Here is a 17356-nt window from a genome sequence, read left to right as displayed (position 1 = left end):
AAACCCGCAAACCGCCCACCAGAGCGTTGTTTCACCATGTATCCGCATTATCCTTAATTTATGAGCATGAGTGTAGACTGGTATTTGAACCGCCATCTTCCCAAATACGTGTCCAATCTCCAATCAATGCGTCTCCTGGCACAAACCTAGTAGAAAAATTAATATTAATAGTTGTTATTGTTGAACTGTTTCTGATTGCAATTAAAAGAGGTAAAATCTCACACGCTTATGTGCAAACCGTTTGTACCAGAAGCATTTATTTTTTTGCAAGAACAAGTAAACACAAAAATACGGCTGTGGATTAAAGGCTGTTACAAGTGGAGAGTTGTAGTTGGTAGATCAGTAAGACTGAACTGAATGACGAACTTACTGTGACGGGACGGGCCGCTTTGAGGGACGAGGCGGTCACCGCGACAATAAGCGCCGTACTCTTGTGCCGCGCAGCACACACACACACACACACACACAGCTCAGCTCGACGCAAGGCGCAGCCGTTGGGCAGCTGGCAGTTCACACGTCCCGGCCCTCACCTTTCGGGCGCCAAGCACTTGCACGCGCCTAATGAATCGCCACTGCTGCCCGTTTGTATTCACCAAAAGAAGCAACAGACTTTCTGCTTATTTGCTTTGGAATACGTGCTGTCCAGCATGCTTCACCATTCAATTCCGCACGTGTTTGTTGGTTTAGTGTGTGTCTGTGAAAGGCTGAGTCCACATACCACAGAGCGAAGATTTGAATATTCTGTATGTGATCCACGACTCTATATTTTCTTTATTGATTTACACTTATTATCGCACGAGTTAAAAGGAAAAGTGAGTATCGATATACAGAAACGCATTCTTAGAAATAGCAATACATTGAATTTGCACTGTGGGGATCCTTAAAACTCGAAACGATAGCATCATCTTCTGCTTTGTTTCCTATTGATAAATGGCAAAATTGTGGATACATCCATAAGTTATACAGGTCTTCGCGAGTATTCTTGTGACAGCTCTAAAATGGTTCAAATGGCTCTGAATACTATGGGACTTAACAGCTGAGGTCATCAGTCCCCTAGAACTTAGAACTACTTAAACCTAACCAACCTAAGGACATGACACACACCCATGCCCGAGGCAGGATTCGAACCTGCGGCAGTGGCGGTCGCGCATTTACAGACTGAACAGCCTAGAATAGCTTTTTTTTAAATCTCATTTTGTTCGTTATAGTTCCTTGTAATTGTTCGTGGCGGACGTCCCCTGACACCCGTTCTGGTTCTGTGTTGATCCGTTCACTCAGTTTTTTATTACATAGAGCAGCTAACCCTCTGACCGAGCACGCTGAGCTACCGTGCCGGCAATAATTATATTAATACCGTCAGCAGCGCACGAGCGTTGATGTAGATCAACGGGGACAGGTGAAAATGTGTGCCCCGATCGGGACTCGAACCCGGGATCTCCTGCTTACAGTCGGCTACAGCGGCCGGCGTGACAGCTCTACCTAATAGCAGTACTCTATATACAGGTTGCTATCAAGTGGAACAATAGAGAAACACTGACACGATGAGAAATTTATGATATGTACTGCCAAGCTTAGAAGTATCTGAACTAACAACACTGCTTTTAGCTGATTTGCGTGCAGCCTACATAACTTAACTTTCTTGCATGTCTTCAAATCTCCCAATCGTCTGGCTGTACAAAATGGTTACTGCAAGTGAGCACTAGAAACCACTGCTCCTTGTGGCAATGAGTGCATATGCAAACTAATACCACAATATTGCAAATATCAGGAAACACGTTATTACACAAGATGCATCCCTTAACGCTTGTAAATTCAAATTTATTATAATAACTGGCATTTCAAAAATTTTATTACTCTCGTTAGTATCTGAGGCAAATATGTCTGAAACTCTATCACACGAGAATTCGCTAATCCGCTGTTAAAACTTATTTTTTGTGACTAATTGATTTTTAAGAATACCAGGACGCCTAAAGTTCTACGATGATTCTAAATGTTCCTGCTCTCTCAAAGATTTGTACCTACCTATTAACCGTCGTTCGCTCACCACGTGGTAACATAGACAAATGTAATGTATTGCGAGTACATAGAAAGAAGGATCCTTTATTGTATGATTTGAAAGGTCTCTGTTGGATTCCTTTCATGTTTGATTTCTTAAATCTGTTGTCATTTATGGAGTAAATTCCTCTCCTAAATTTACTGTGGCGTTTCTGACTATCTGGGAGGAGACTGAGTAGTGGAACGTGTTACTTTTACACATAAACAAGAACGATCTGTCACACTACTACACTTTAAAACACAGTTTATATGTAATTCATGTCACACAGTCTCATACGGAACCTACATCCGCTTTCTTTTATATACTGTATATGATAAGATACTGTCATCCCCCTTCCCTTCTGTGTGAGAGTATGAATGAGCAAATGTATTTGTAGTTGCATGCTTGAGGGTAGCAGACAAGCCTGTCTGCTAGAGAACAGTAGGACCAACATCGGAACAGGTAGCTACGCTTCCTAAAAGCAAAGAGGTTTCTATCCTTAGTATGGTTCTGTCCGTCCGTTGTCATGTTGGTATAGGAAGCTGCCCCTCTGGCCACTTCCGTTTGTCTTTGTGAGCCACCCTCAGGAAGCACGCTCGGCAGTAGGCAGTTGCAGTCTGGCGGTGGCGAACGTCTGAAGTGGTAAGATCTCCAGCTAAGCGCGTGTCTGCTAAGTCCATAGGACAATGGATTTGTTAAGTTCAGCCTAACTGAAAATTTAATCATGTTTATTTCGGGTTTAGCTCTAAAATATCTAAGGTTATCTTAAATTGCAGCGTAGTGTAATTCTCGTGTGAAGTTCAGATTATTTTGCGGTAGTTGCTTTGTCATTACTTTGTGAGTAAAGTGGAACCACGTGTTGATCAGTAACTCTAACTAAGATCAATCTTAAATGCGAATGCTTGTGTGATTATAACGTCTCGTCTTGACAATATTTTACAATATAGCAACTTTTCTTTATGCTTTTCTTTATGTTCAACCCACGTGGAGTGTACTTTGCGAGACCACTACCACGTGCTTATATAACTGTTTGACCCATCAGGTTAATAGTAAGACGTTAGTAACCAGTTCAAGGTTTTGCTTTTGTCAATTGCTTTTCGATCTAATGTATTTTAATTATCAAAATTATTGTGGAGTTGTACGCTTTGTGTAAACCAAGTTGACCACGTGGAGCATGTGGTGTAATCATCAAAGTAGCCCTCAGCTATTCTTTTTGCGAAGACTTCACAAAGAGTTAATATGAATTTAGTATACCAGTGTGTGGTAATTACATGACGGACAGGATTGTGTTACGAACGTAATTTCTTTGGGTGAAAACTGAATCTGTTGGTTGTGGTTAATTTTTTCTTGCTTATGTTTCAACGTTCTTTGCGTGTTGTTTTGTGAATGCAGGGTTGTATGCAGTCTCCCAATCTTGGCTCCATATTTGATGTGTTCCGTAAGATTAAAATCTCACATTTTTACAATCCTTAAACAAGGCACCAGCTCAGTTATAACTCACGTATAATATGCTGAAATTTCAATGAACAATCTTAAAATAAATTTCCAAATATAAACTGATTTCTTTCTTTTTATTTAAATTCTCCTTTTTTATATATAGATATATTACCGGTTGTTGTATGACTGTAAAAGATTATAATCAATGTTAGTCTGATTGGTAATGTGGTAAACCTAGACTAGTTACCTGGTGAAACAGTTGCGCAGTAATGCACGGTTAACTTCTCCCCAGACAGCTCACAGCTTGTAACCCGGTTTTTTTATCAGTCAGTACCGCTTTCATCATAGCAAAATTAATGTAGCAATATTACAGATTATATGATAGCAGAACAAACACTGGTAGCAGTTACGTCTGTAAAATATCTGGGAGTACGCGTACGGAACGATTTGAAGTTGAATGCTCATATAAAATTAACTGTTGGTAAGGCGGGTGCCAGGTTGAGATTAATTGGGAGAGTCCTTAGAAAATGTAGTCCATCAACAAATGAGGTGGCTTACAAAACACTCGTTCGACCTATACTTGAGTATTGCTCATCAGTGTGGGATCCGTACCAGGTCGGGTTGACAGAGGAGAGGGATAAGATCCAAAGAATGGCGGCGCGTTTCGTCACAGGGTTATTTGGTAAGCGTGATAGCGTTACGGAGATGTGGCATACTCTGCAACAGACGCGCTCTGCATCGCGGTGTAGCTTGCTGTCAAGGTTTCGAGAGGGTGCGTTTCTGGATGAGGTATCGAATATATTGCTTTCCCCTACTTATACCTCCCGAGGAGATCACGAGTGTAAAATTAGAGAGATTCGAGTGCGCACGGAGGCTTTCCGGCAGTCGTTTTTCCCGTGAACCATACACGACTGGAACAGGAAAGGGAGGTAATGACAGCGGCACGTAAAGTGCCCTCCGCCACACACCCTTGGGTGGCTTGCGGAGTATAAATGTAGATGTAGATGTAGGTGTTCTATGAACTGGGTAACGAGCTGTAACGAACTAACCAGTTGGAACGACCACAACCAACAGCTTCAAGCGATCTGTGGAAACCACGGATGTAAGTAGCGTTTCATTAGTAATTTCGCTGTGCACATAATGGCACGTCGATCTGTGTGGAGTTAGAATGTCACCATTTGCCTTTAGCATCTTAATATGGTACCTACGACCAGCTAATTGTGGTCTTATTTGAACTTTAAATGAGACGATCCACCGTTTATAAAATTACTTGGTAGTATATTCGTCTTTCCCCTGTAGCACCGCTACTTCTCAACTACTTAGCGAAAGATGTTTGGCATCTCTATTCAACCTGGGAAATAACACACGCTACATCATGGGCTTCGCTTTCATTAATTAACAAGTTTATTTTTATCGTAACCCAATGAAATAACGAACAGCTCCTAACAATTAACAGCACTTTAATTATCATTTAACCAGTAACTATCATACGATCTCATCAGTCCAGTTTTCTTCATAACAATGTTTCAGAGCAGTCAGGAAAAGCAACCTTACAATCTGACATTGGGAAGAGATGTCATAAGTCAGTGGCCGATCATTTAACCAGTTCATTATTAAGATCCTTTCTTACACTACTTACACATAATAATGCTCTAGTGTACACTTATTCATTCGTAGCATTGTCCATATATTCGCCCACTAATCGAAGTTCATGTGACAACAACAGTAAATATAGTTGTTCTAAAAACAATGGTAGAAAAGAGAACAACACAAGACAATCAGTAGTTCTTGCACATACGTGTCCAGTTATTCACGATAGACTGATGTTGGTATACTGGCTTAATTTGGTGTGTAATGCAATGCACTAGCCATGGATTTTCATCAAGATGTTGACAGGCTGCACACGTTAGCAGTTGTAGCAGGGCACAGCCATTTCTGGCCAAAAACGCTGCCACAGAATACGTCATCACTTTCAACAACCACGAAATGATGCAATTGTGCATGTCATAGACTGACAGAAAAAAAATCGCAGCACCGAGAGGGAGTTGTGCGACGTAAACGAAAGGTGGTAGGCGAGTTTCAACATCTGAAAGAGGGCGTCAATAATAGGGCAAAGAGGGTATCAGCGCAGTTTGTAAGTGCGGGTTGCCAACATTCAGAGCCAAGCATACATTCAGGGACAAAACTATTATTCTCTTTTGATTGATAAGTCGTTAATTTATTGTTCTGCTACTACAACCTGCCTGGGGATAATCCTTTCTTTTGATTGAGAGGTCCTGTTCCCCCAACTATCCTCCCCTCCCTTCTCCCCCTCCGACTCTTCTCCCCTATCCTTCTGGGAGCTCCCCTCAGTGATACAAGAACATTTGATATACATTTTATTGGCTAATTAATAAAATCGATCAATTAATTAATGCTTCCTCTGGGAAACCCCCCAGCCCTCGCCCTTACCAACCCCCACCCCGAAACTGGCGGGAGAAAGACTCAATTCATTGGCCATTTGGAGGGAAATCGATAGCAGTGTATGGAATATTGTTTAAACAATTAAGACAGTATGTGTAAAACATTATTTATTTAAACACTTTATTGGATAAAAGGTGATGTATGGAATATTTAAACCACTGTGATGCTTCTACATTCCGATCACGTAAGGAAACACTTATTTACGCTGTCGCAGACATCTTAAACATATCTGAAAAACTTTCTCGTTTCTCGCCAGGCACACCAGAGGGATTTTGAGAAAACCAACGGACTCGCCGCACCACTGTCGGCTGTCGGTTGCCGTCTCAAGTGGTCTGTATGCATGAACCAATCTGTCACATACCAGCACTTGCAAGAGACGCATTCCTTCCAAAGCAAATACCCGATTCGGAATCGATCTTGAGATACTGCTGAAGTTGATAAATAATTAATTTCCGGTCACATGATCATGATGTAGGGAACATAAGCAAGACATGGTATCAGTTTCACACACACACGAGCTGACGATGTCACAAAAGTAGTAGCAAAAAAATGGTTCAAATGGCTCTGAGCACTATGAGACTTATCTTCTGAGGTCATCAGTCACCTAGAACCTAAAACTAATTAAATCTAACTAACCTAAGGACATCACACGCATCCATGCCCGAGGCAGGATTCGAACCTGCGACCGTAGCGGTCGCCCGATTCCAGACTGTAGCGCCTAGAACCGCATGGCCACTCCGGCCGGCAAAGCAGTAGCAGGCTGATTCGAAGTACACTCTAAAAAAAGATCGTTGCATACAAAGAGGGACAGAGAGAGAGCTGTAGTTTGCTTTGCAGATGACGTAGGAACTAGCATGGGACATTTCATACCACCATGTGTTCAAAACTGCCTCGGCCTTTTTGGTACACTTCCTTGTGTTGCATTTCATGAATTGCTTCAGGAGCTATTAAATCTAGTGCGGAATATCGCATCTTGAAGATCTCACAGATATTGCTTCAGAAGGTGTGCCTCAGAGAAAATTAATTAAACTGTTAATATAGAGTTTAAACAAACTGTTTCAAACAGTTTAAAACTAGTCGAAATAAAAACGATGGACACTGCACAGCATAAACAGTGTTATATTTTTGAAAGAAATGTAATTAAACAATCCTAACCTATTATAATTTTACGTCATGATTGGATACGATGATGTTCTGTGTACTGACTTGGCAGAAAATCCAAAGAAATTTTGGTCTTATGCCCAAGCGGTAGGTGGATCAAAACAAAACGTCCAGACATTCAGTGACCAAAAAGGTACTGAAACAGAGGATAAAGGTCGAAATACTAAATGTCTTTTTCCAAAGCTGTTTTACAGAGGAAGACTGCACTGTAGTTCCTTCTCTAGATTGTCACACAGATGACAAAATGGTAGATATCGAAATAGATGACAGAAGGATAGAAAAACAATTAAAATTGCTCAAAAGAGGAAAGGCCACTGGACCTGATGGGATAACAGTTCGATTTTACACAGAGTACGCGGAGGAACCTGCCCCCCTTCTTGCAGCGGTGTACCGTAGGTGTCTAGAAGAGCGTAGCCTTCCTAAAGAGTGGAAAAGGGCACATCCCCGTTTTCAAGAAGCGACGTCGAACAGATGTGCAGAACTATAGACCTATATCTCTAACGTCGATCAGTTGTAGAATTTTGGAACACGTATTATGTTCGATATAATGACTTTTCTGGAGACTAGAAATCTACTTTTTAGGAATCAGCATGGGTTTCGAAAAAGACGATCGTGTGAAACCCAGCTCGTGATATTCGTCCACGAGACTCAGAGGGTCATAGACACGGGTTTCCAGGTAGATGCCGTGTTTCTTGACTTCCGCAAGGCGTTCGATTCAGTTCTTCACAGTCGTTCAATGAACAAATTAGGAGCATATGGACTATCAGACCAATTGTGTGACCGGATTGAAGAGTTCCTAGATAACAGAACGCAGCATGTCATTCTCAATGCAGAGAAGTCTTCCGAAGTAAGAGTGATTTCAGGTGTGCCGCAGGGGAGTGTCGTAGGACCGTTGCTATTCACAATATATATATATAAATGACCTTGTGGATAACATCGGAAGTTCACTGAGACCATTTGCGGATGATGGTTCAAATGGTTCAAATGGCTCTGAGCACTATGGGACTCAACATCTGTGGTCATCAGTCCCCTAGAACTCAGAACTAATTAAACCTAACTAACCTAAGGACATCACACACATCCATGCCCGAGGCAGGATTCGAACCTGCGACCGTAGCGGCCACGCGGTTCCAGACTGAAACGCCTCTAACCGCACGGCCACACCGGCCGGCTTTGCGGATGATGCTGTAGTATATCGAGAGGACGTAACGATGGAAAACTGTACTGAAATGCAGGAGGATCTGCAACGAATTGACGCATGGTGCAGGGAATGGCAATTGAACTTCATTGTAGACAAGTGTAAAGTGCTGCGAATACATAGAAAGAAAGATCATTTATCATTTAGCTACAATATAGCAGGTCAGCAACTGGAAGCAGTTAATTCCAAAAATTATCTGGGAGTAGGCATTAGGAGTGATTTAAAATGGAATGACCAAATAAAATTAATCGTCGGTAAAGCAGATGCCAGACTGAGATTCATTGGAAGAATCCTAAGAAAATGCAGTCCGAAAACAAAGGAAGTAGGTTACAGTACAGTTGTTCGCTCACTACTTGAATACTTTTCACCGGTGTGGGATCCGTACCAGATAGGGTTGATAGAAGAGATAGAGAAGATCCAACGGAGAGCAGCGCGCTTCGTTACAGGATCATTTAGTAATCGCGAAAGCGTTTCGGAGGTGATAGATAAACTCCAGTGGAAGACTCTGCATGAGAGACGCTCAGTAGCTCGGTACGGGCTTTTGTTGAAGTTTCGAGAACATACCTCCATCTAGGAGTCAAGCAGTAGGGCCTATATTGCTTCCTCCTGCTTATATCTCGCGAAGAGACCATGAGGATAAAATCAGGGAGATTAGAGCCCACACAGAGGCATACCGATAATCTTTCTTTCTCTCTTTCCACGAACAATACGAGACTGGAATAGAAGGGAGAACCCATAGAGGTACTCAACGTACCATCCGCCACACACCGTCAGGTGGCTTGCGGAGTATGGATGTAGATGTAGATGTATGTAATGATAGTTCAAATTGCAAATTTCGACATGACTTTACAATGTCACAGTTGGAGAGTTCCTGATCATTACAGTTCTGCTAAGTGTATTTTCTTCTTTAAAGTGCTATAGAATTCCTAAGTTGCCGGTTCTCTCTGCTACACCAGGATGAAGAAGGAGGGTGGAAAGGGCCTACCACACGATGGAATAGCAGCAACAAAAACAACAAATACCTATGCAAGACAGAGTTCACTGCAATGTATTGAGAAGCACTAAACACGACACACTTAAACCACGATCCTCTCCTTAGCAGTAGCTGTCATGGCTGATTGTTGGAGAGTGCTGAGACACTCGCCCACCCCGTGCACTCATGTCCTGATGTGCACACAAATGCCCCACCGGCGCCAGCGCTTAGGGCTCTGTGAAAACTACCACCGTGGCCGCAGGCGCAGCCTTGGATGTGCGTGTAGACCAGAGTGCACCACCCCTGGCCATGGAGGGTAGGTATCTGGGGATGACTGGAAGGGTAGGAATTCTGATGTCATCAATGAGTCCAGCGCAAACGATGTCCATATTTAATCTCCTCTCACGCAACACACATGTCCACTTCTGTCATGCTCACCTGGCACACTTTTTACTTCCCCAGCCCTCGCTGGCTTTGGGCGTGATCGGACAGGTCGGCGCATTCTCTGTACCCATCAGAGGCTGAGCTAATCCTCAACGCCTGGTCGCCGAAGCCTTATGAGTACCCTGGCACCCAGCCACAGTTCACTGCAAAACAAGCAGCTTCAGCTTGGAAATGCACAGTAGTTCTAAACAATTCCACTGCGACATAGACCCACCAGTTTAAAAAATCTACATTACCCAATCAAAGGCAGGGATGTTGTTGATCATACACATCGAATTTCTCATGTGAAATGGAGATTTCTCCCTTTTGTACGAGTTATTTTCAAAGGCAGAAGAAATCGGGGCATACGCGCGTTCTCACATCGCTCAAGTATCGTTACTTGTGAAAATCCTGTAACAGTGTGACATGGGCTACAATTCCTCCAAGTACTTTCTCATCAGATAGGAAAAAATCTTTTCGTTATCTGTTACGTCATGCATCACAGAATTAGAGTGTAAAACTCATTTTTGGCTGACGGTAGAGTGCTAAGATCATAGGACGCTTACTCACTTTCGAAACCCTTTAGCCGGCCGAAGTGGCCGTGCGGTTCTGGGCGCTGCAGTCTGGAACCGAGCTGCCGCTACGGTCGCAGGTTCGAATCCTGCCTCGGGCATGGATGTGTGTGGTGTCCTTAGGTTAGTTAGGTTTTATTAGTTCTAAGTCCTAGGCGAATGATGACCTCAGAAGATAAGTCGCATAGTGCTCAGAGCCATTTGAACCATTTGAACCCCTTTAATGTAACGAAATGCCTCGCCACATACAAAGTCTCTTAAGTTAACAGCACAGTGTAGCTGTAAATATCAGGTTTACACTATATACTAGTTTATAAATTCGGTAATACATCTGATTTAATTACGGTGGTCGTCTCTCGCTATGTAGGAGCCAGATCGAAATATAGCTAAAACATATCGCTGGAACAAAAAATTCCTGTTTACCGCTGCAAGTCAAGAATTATGTCTGCTGTACCCTAGCCATCGCTTCCGCACACCAGACAGCACGTCATTGATAGCAGATTGATTGTCTAATTAATTAACTTAATCATGAGAGTAACTTTGTATGGCGAGTAATTTTTAGCGAGCAATGGGATTACACTCAGCAGGTAGCTCAAATGGGAATCCCAGGGGGGAGGGGGGGGGGGGGGGGGGAAGACGATGTTCTTTTCGAGGAACACTATTGAGAACCGACATTTGAAGCTGACCACAGAAGGATTCTACTGCCAGCAACATACATTTCGTTTAAGAACCGCGCCATTAAAAACTAGATCACAATGGCAATGTTACTGTCACCCTGCATAAAAAGCGGTCTGGTTCTACAGGCACACACAAGAGCCGCTGATAGTGTTACGCTTCCCGGTACAAATGCTGTCTCTGATTTGGAATCAAGTCTATTCATTCCACAACGTACTAGCATTGGATCCAACAGAGACGTCTTTTAATGATTACAGTCACTAGTGAATCGTATTTGTAACACACTCACGTCTCAAAACTAATCACCTTTCTTCGAACCTATCTGCTACAGCCAAACGGCTGTGCGATTTTTTAGACAGTCGCTCAGCATCTCGTAACTGTTCCCCAGTCTCTGCCCCGCCCTCCCTGTAGCTGTGTGCATGTGTTCGTCCCAATTTAAGTCGGAGCTGAGCAGACGTTGGAAGGCGCTTTATCTACCACCTTATGCAATGCGTGGAGAAACAGGGTGAGCTGAGTTAATGCGACAGGACCGTGTTTTGACAACTCAGTGGAAATGTGAATATGCTGTCGCAGCTCTGCCAACCATGTAAGGCCAGCGCCAAACGGAGCTTTCTCCTGCAATACAAGGCAATAGAAAAAACAGTACAAATAGATACAGCAGTGTTTCTTTTCGAGAAAGTTAGGAAGACGCTACATCATACAGGAACTGGATGAAGGATGAGTATTTTGCTACTGCATTGCAATGCGCCTCCAAACTACATGCAGGCACTGAAGTCCGAAGGAGATCTGCGTCCTTCAGGGTGTATTCATGTCTGTCACCCAAGCGTTTATCTGTCATTGTTATTTAATACCATCCAACAGAGACCAACTACGAACTACAAAACTCCACTAACGTCATCCGATAGAGAACTCAGTAAGATATTACTGCGTCCCTCTCTTCAGATATATCGAAAACAAATACTGCATACTGGCATCAAGTGTATGTGGCGATCGTATTAAATATACAGGTACTGGTTCTCTGGAGCAGGTGGCCAGTGCTCAAAGTCGCTTCCACATACCAGTGTAAAGTTTTGTCACTTGTGCTGTAGGAGGACCATATCCTACAGATTATCAATCACAAGAAAGGGTTCCTGTGTTGTTGTTTGATATATTGTTCTTTTTCTGCTGTAACACATCGAAGCAGTGTATGCCTACAGCTACATACACCGCCATAATTTTGTTTTTTGACCTTAACTTCAAGGTCTGTGTCAGGTGCTAAACCAACACTAACACATGTAGATTTATTGGTCTTCACAGAAAACTGGACATTGCAAGATCTAAATTATGCTGCAGCTGCTTCCAGAATACACAGGATGACCAAAATAAGAGACAGGGGCAGCGTATATTACTTAAAAAGAAAAAAAGCGGACACTGGAGGTTTTGTGGCATTGTGGGATGTTTCCAAACAGTGGTCCATGTGTGATAGATGCCCTCTACATTTAAAGTTATCTTTCACTGTGATGTTGCAGCAGCTGTTTTGGTGTCCCATTTCGATTAATCCCTCATTGACGACCTCTACATTTAAATACATCTTTCACTGTAACATGGTAGCAGATGTCTAGGTGTCCCATTTTGATTGATCCCACATATTGCAGTCATGTATGCGATGACTGTTTCGGTGATTGCTATCTCCGGAGGGTGTTGCTCCGACTAAGTCTCATTGTCCATCTCAAACAAGTGATGTCAATCACTATACAGCAATCAGACAGAACCAGTGGATGGATTGGATCGAAAAGACAACGTTGATGTATTGTAATAAGCATCGTACTTGATAGTGTGATCAGTTCTGGAATTTTACCAGTTTTTTCCATAATGAATGCTGACTAATGATATGGCAGCAGGCTTCCCAATTTCTGTATCATCGCTAAACCACCCCTCCCCTACTCTGTGAGCATCATATACTAGATTGGGAATGTAGATAGATGACTGTGCAATATGTCCATTCATTGTTAATTGTTGAACATACGTATACCAAAGAATACCAGACAGTGTCCTATACCTATATACATATTTCTAGCACTTTGATCATAGTGCGTAATTTACGACTGCGACTGCCCATCTTTCGCTGTATGGATGAGAGTCACACATCATTCTCGCATTCTTAGGATAAAGTTAGAGACTGAAAGATCTTCCTGCATTGTCTCTGGCCAACCTCTCCTGCAACACTGTCACTCGTTTAATTTGCAACTGACCTGAAATAGGAAGCTACATTTCACGTCTTGTGAAGTAACAAAGTGAGCCGAGTCCGTAACCACTATTCTATACCAATCTTATTCATGGCGCCCATCCAAGTGCACAAGATTTCCCCAGATGCTCGCATGTCGAGGAGGTTGGCAACCCTTATCAGTGTATAGTAAACGTGAAAGTATTGTGATGATATAACAGACAGTTAAGAAGAAGACAGGTGTGGTTTTTGTGTCTGATGGAGCTCCAGACGGACACAGTTTGAAGCATTTTACGTAAATCAACTACACTGGTGTCTGAGGCCAGTATCAAAAAGGTATTGGCAAGAGAAAAATGTTAGTGCAACATAAACACATACATTCCTAAGGCTACACGGTTTTGTACTTCAAACATGCTATAATGCTAGAATGGTGTGGCTTCCGACCTATTAGTCGTGAGGAATGCAACGTTATTAATATTCCAATGTAAGAAATATATTACCAGCACATGGCGTACATTCTTATTGCAAGTTTCTCTACGACAGACTATGATGTCAAACTGTAAAGTGAGAAAACTGCTATTTTCAACAGCAAAAAATCATCTATTCTTTATAACGCAAATACTTGAGAGGTTTCCAGAGATCTATGACGCCTGTAGTTTACGAAGTTCAAGACTGATGACGATTCGGAAATAATGATATGTTCACAAAAGCCCTATAAAATGACTGGGGAAGCCTAAAATGTATACAAAAAAACAGTGACATCTTACTAGGAAATAAACACCAATATCAGCAACCAGAGGAGATGTAAAAGTTTTACTGCAGTTTACCACAGCCCCTGGCAACCCTCCTCTTACATGCAGAAGTCACCGCCCGATGTTAGGTTGTATTGCTCATGTGCAGAATAATACAGCTGTTCCTCCTTGATGCCTTCTATCTACACAATTGGGGTGTGTACATGTAGCATCAGTATACTGTCCTCCTCCAGAAGACACAATTTTATTGATGTTCCTCAGTACGCTTTTCAAGGTATTTTTCTCTAATTTTATGTATTCTCAGTCAATTTCTGTAATTTTACATACGTGATTTTTAAATATTTCTTGGTATTTCCCTCAATTTTTAAGCATCTCATTTTTTACGTATCTCACATCAATGTTTCGTGATTATACAAGATTTTCCTCGAATGTTACCGATTTTATGTCATTTTCCATGTTTTTTCGACAGTTCTCTGTACGTATGTGATAATATTGCTGACATACTCATGTGCTGTTTGATTTTATATGAGAAAGTTTGAGCATCTTATACACTAACCTACTAAAAAATCCTAAGACTTGCCTCCTCCCCGATGATCCACTTACATGCGTTTGGGATAGGACAAACATGCAAAGAATGGTAACAACCGGCTTGTACCTATATGAAACTGAAGGGCAGAGAAACGGACGAATTCACGTACATCTTCGTTCATCCAGAGGAGGGTACTGGAACAGGTTTTCTACCGAAGGACGTGTTTCACCATACATGAGTTGGAAGTCCTCTGATGATTTTGTTATGGCGAGGTTTTCTGTTAACGATCGCAGGTATGTAGTGCTCTAACTCACACACGGAACATGTAAATGTATATGAGTCGCTCGCAGGTTATACCACACAACTCACACACCCCAAGAGAATAACGGTAAAAACGTTAAATGCGTGATAAATGACCTCCAGCAACATATCCCTCTCTCCCTTTCAACCGATCGTTCCATCTACCGTCTATAGTCATTTAACACGGGTCCATGTCACTTTAGAGGTAGATGACTCCCTTTTCCAGGAAACCATGAAAGACAGCAGTCAACTTGCATGTCTCATTATTATTGTTTATAGTGAAATATTTCAATAAAATTTTCATTAATCGGTTTAGCTTCGTTGTGTGTTCCAGTGGCCGCTTGAATTTTTCGTTTTAGCTAAGAAGTTGTGTGAAGTTTTGGTGGTATTGGTATTGTATTGTATGTTAACCGCGGGCCTAGAAACGACGGAGAGGCTCTGTCCCCACCACAACCGCAGTGGTCCACAACCCCACGACGACTACCACAGTCCACTTAACCCCTCCGCCGCCCCACACCGAACTCAGGGTTATTGTGCGGCCCCCAGTGGACGCCCCCCCCTCCCCCCTTCCCCCCCTCCCTCCCCCCCCCCCCCCCCCCTCCACGGGAACGTCTCACACCAGACGAGTGTAACCCCTATGTTTGCGTGATAGAGTAATGGTGGTGTACGCGTACGTGGAGAACTTGTTTGCACAGCAATCGCCGACTTAGTGTAGCTGAGGCGGAATAAGGGGAACCAGCCCGTATTCGCCGAGGCAGTTGGAAAACCGCCTAAAAACCATCCCCAGACTGGCCGGTTCACCCGACCACGACACAAGTCCGCCGGGTGGATTCGTGCTGGGGACCATGCGCTCCTTACCGCCTGGAAAGCCGTGCGTTAGACCGCAAGGCCAACCGGGCAAGGGTATGGGTATTAGTTGTTGTTTAGTAGTATAAATAACGGTTGTTGCTTTCTAAGAAGAGAGAGGATTTCGAGACTACTGTTGTTAGTTTTATAAATAATTCTACTGGTGTAACTGAATTACGGTATCATAGACGTTTAGTTTTTTTCAGTAACTGTGAAATTTTACCACAAATGGGAAGTGTGGGGTTAGTCGTAGGTTTGTGAATAGTTGGTTACAGTGTGGGAATTGTCAAAAGTATTTTCACTGAGGGGAATGCAGTGGGGAAGCCAGTGGGCATTCTAGCGAGATCTTCTCCAGGAAATGCAGAATCTGTAGCAGAAATAGGTTGATATAGGTGCAGGAGCGTAAGACCTGTGCCCTGCAGGTGCAGCTACAATACGCAAAGGAGGAATTAGATTGGCTGAGAAGGGTGAAGGGTGCTGGGGAATGGGAACTGGCTGTTGAAAAGAAGGCAGCTAGGAGGAGGAGATACTTAGACAGTTGTACTCTGCGTATATGCAATAGATTTCCAACCGACAGAGCTGAATAAAGAGGAGCCTCTTGTAGCTGTAGATGAAGGAAACATGCAACAGTCATCAGCAGTTAGGAAGCATAAGTCAGTTTCAAAGTCTAACAGAAAGAAGGTTCTGCTGTTAGGTAGTTCATACGGTAGCGGTGTGGGACAGCAGTTGCAGGGAATGTTGGGGAATGAGTACCAGGTCACAGGCATTGTGAATCCTAGTGCACAGTTGGCTCAGGTGACTGACAACACAGGGGATTTATGTACGAATTTTATAAAAGAGGATGAGGTAGTGATTGTGGGTGGAGCAGGGAACAGCCTTGATCAGGATTGGGAATATGATGTAGATGATAAACTGGTAAATATACTACTCAAACTGGTGGCACTAAAGTGCAGTTCGTGCAACTGTTTCAGCGTCATGATCGCCCTCATCTTAATGTCGCTGTTATGCATGTTAACATGGGGTTGGAGACGACACTTATAGCAGAGTTACACCGCATTGCAGTGGTGTCAGTTGAGTCTATTAATAGATCAGGTTTCACCAAGCATGGCCTGCACCTCATTAGGTAAGGGAAAGGGTGGCTGGCAAAGCTTACAGGTGTCAGTGTAGTGGGTGGTGGTGGGATCACTCATGCAAAAAGTCCTATAGTAGTTGGTGTTAGAGTTGCACGTTTTCTAGATTGAAGTCAGCTGATAGAAATACCTGCTTAAAGGAAGTTCCTCTAACAACGGAATCACCTTCAAAGGCGGTCAGGTACGCAAGTAGAGAAGGAATTAGCATATTTCATCCAAATGCAAGATGTATTAGAGATGAAGTTAGTGAACTGCTTACAGATGTTGACTCTAACCATTATTGGTATATCAGAGTATCACTTAAATAATTTGACAATTCAGAGGCTTCCTTTACCAGGATACAGGTTACCTGGCTGTTTCTCAAGGAGTGGGGGAGTGGCCATGTATATATTCCATGTGAGTCTGTAGATGTATCATGGCACTGCAATGAACAGGTATTTGAATGTTGTGCAGGGGAAGCTGAATTTAGTGAAACCAAACTTCTAATTGTTGTTATTTATAGACCGCCGAACTCTTACTTCAGAGCATTTCTGCTCAAGCTAGACAGGCTTCTTGGTTCACTCTATAAGAACACCAAAATTAGTTATATGTGGTAACTTCAGTATTAATTTTGTATATGACTGTGCAAGAAAAAAGATGTTGGTAGATCTCCCAAACTC

Source organism: Schistocerca americana, chromosome 1, assembly GCF_021461395.2.
Source record: "Schistocerca americana isolate TAMUIC-IGC-003095 chromosome 1, iqSchAmer2.1, whole genome shotgun sequence".
Lineage (NCBI taxonomy): Eukaryota > Metazoa > Arthropoda > Insecta > Orthoptera > Acrididae > Schistocerca > Schistocerca americana.
Note: the sequence above shows the minus strand (reverse complement) of the source record.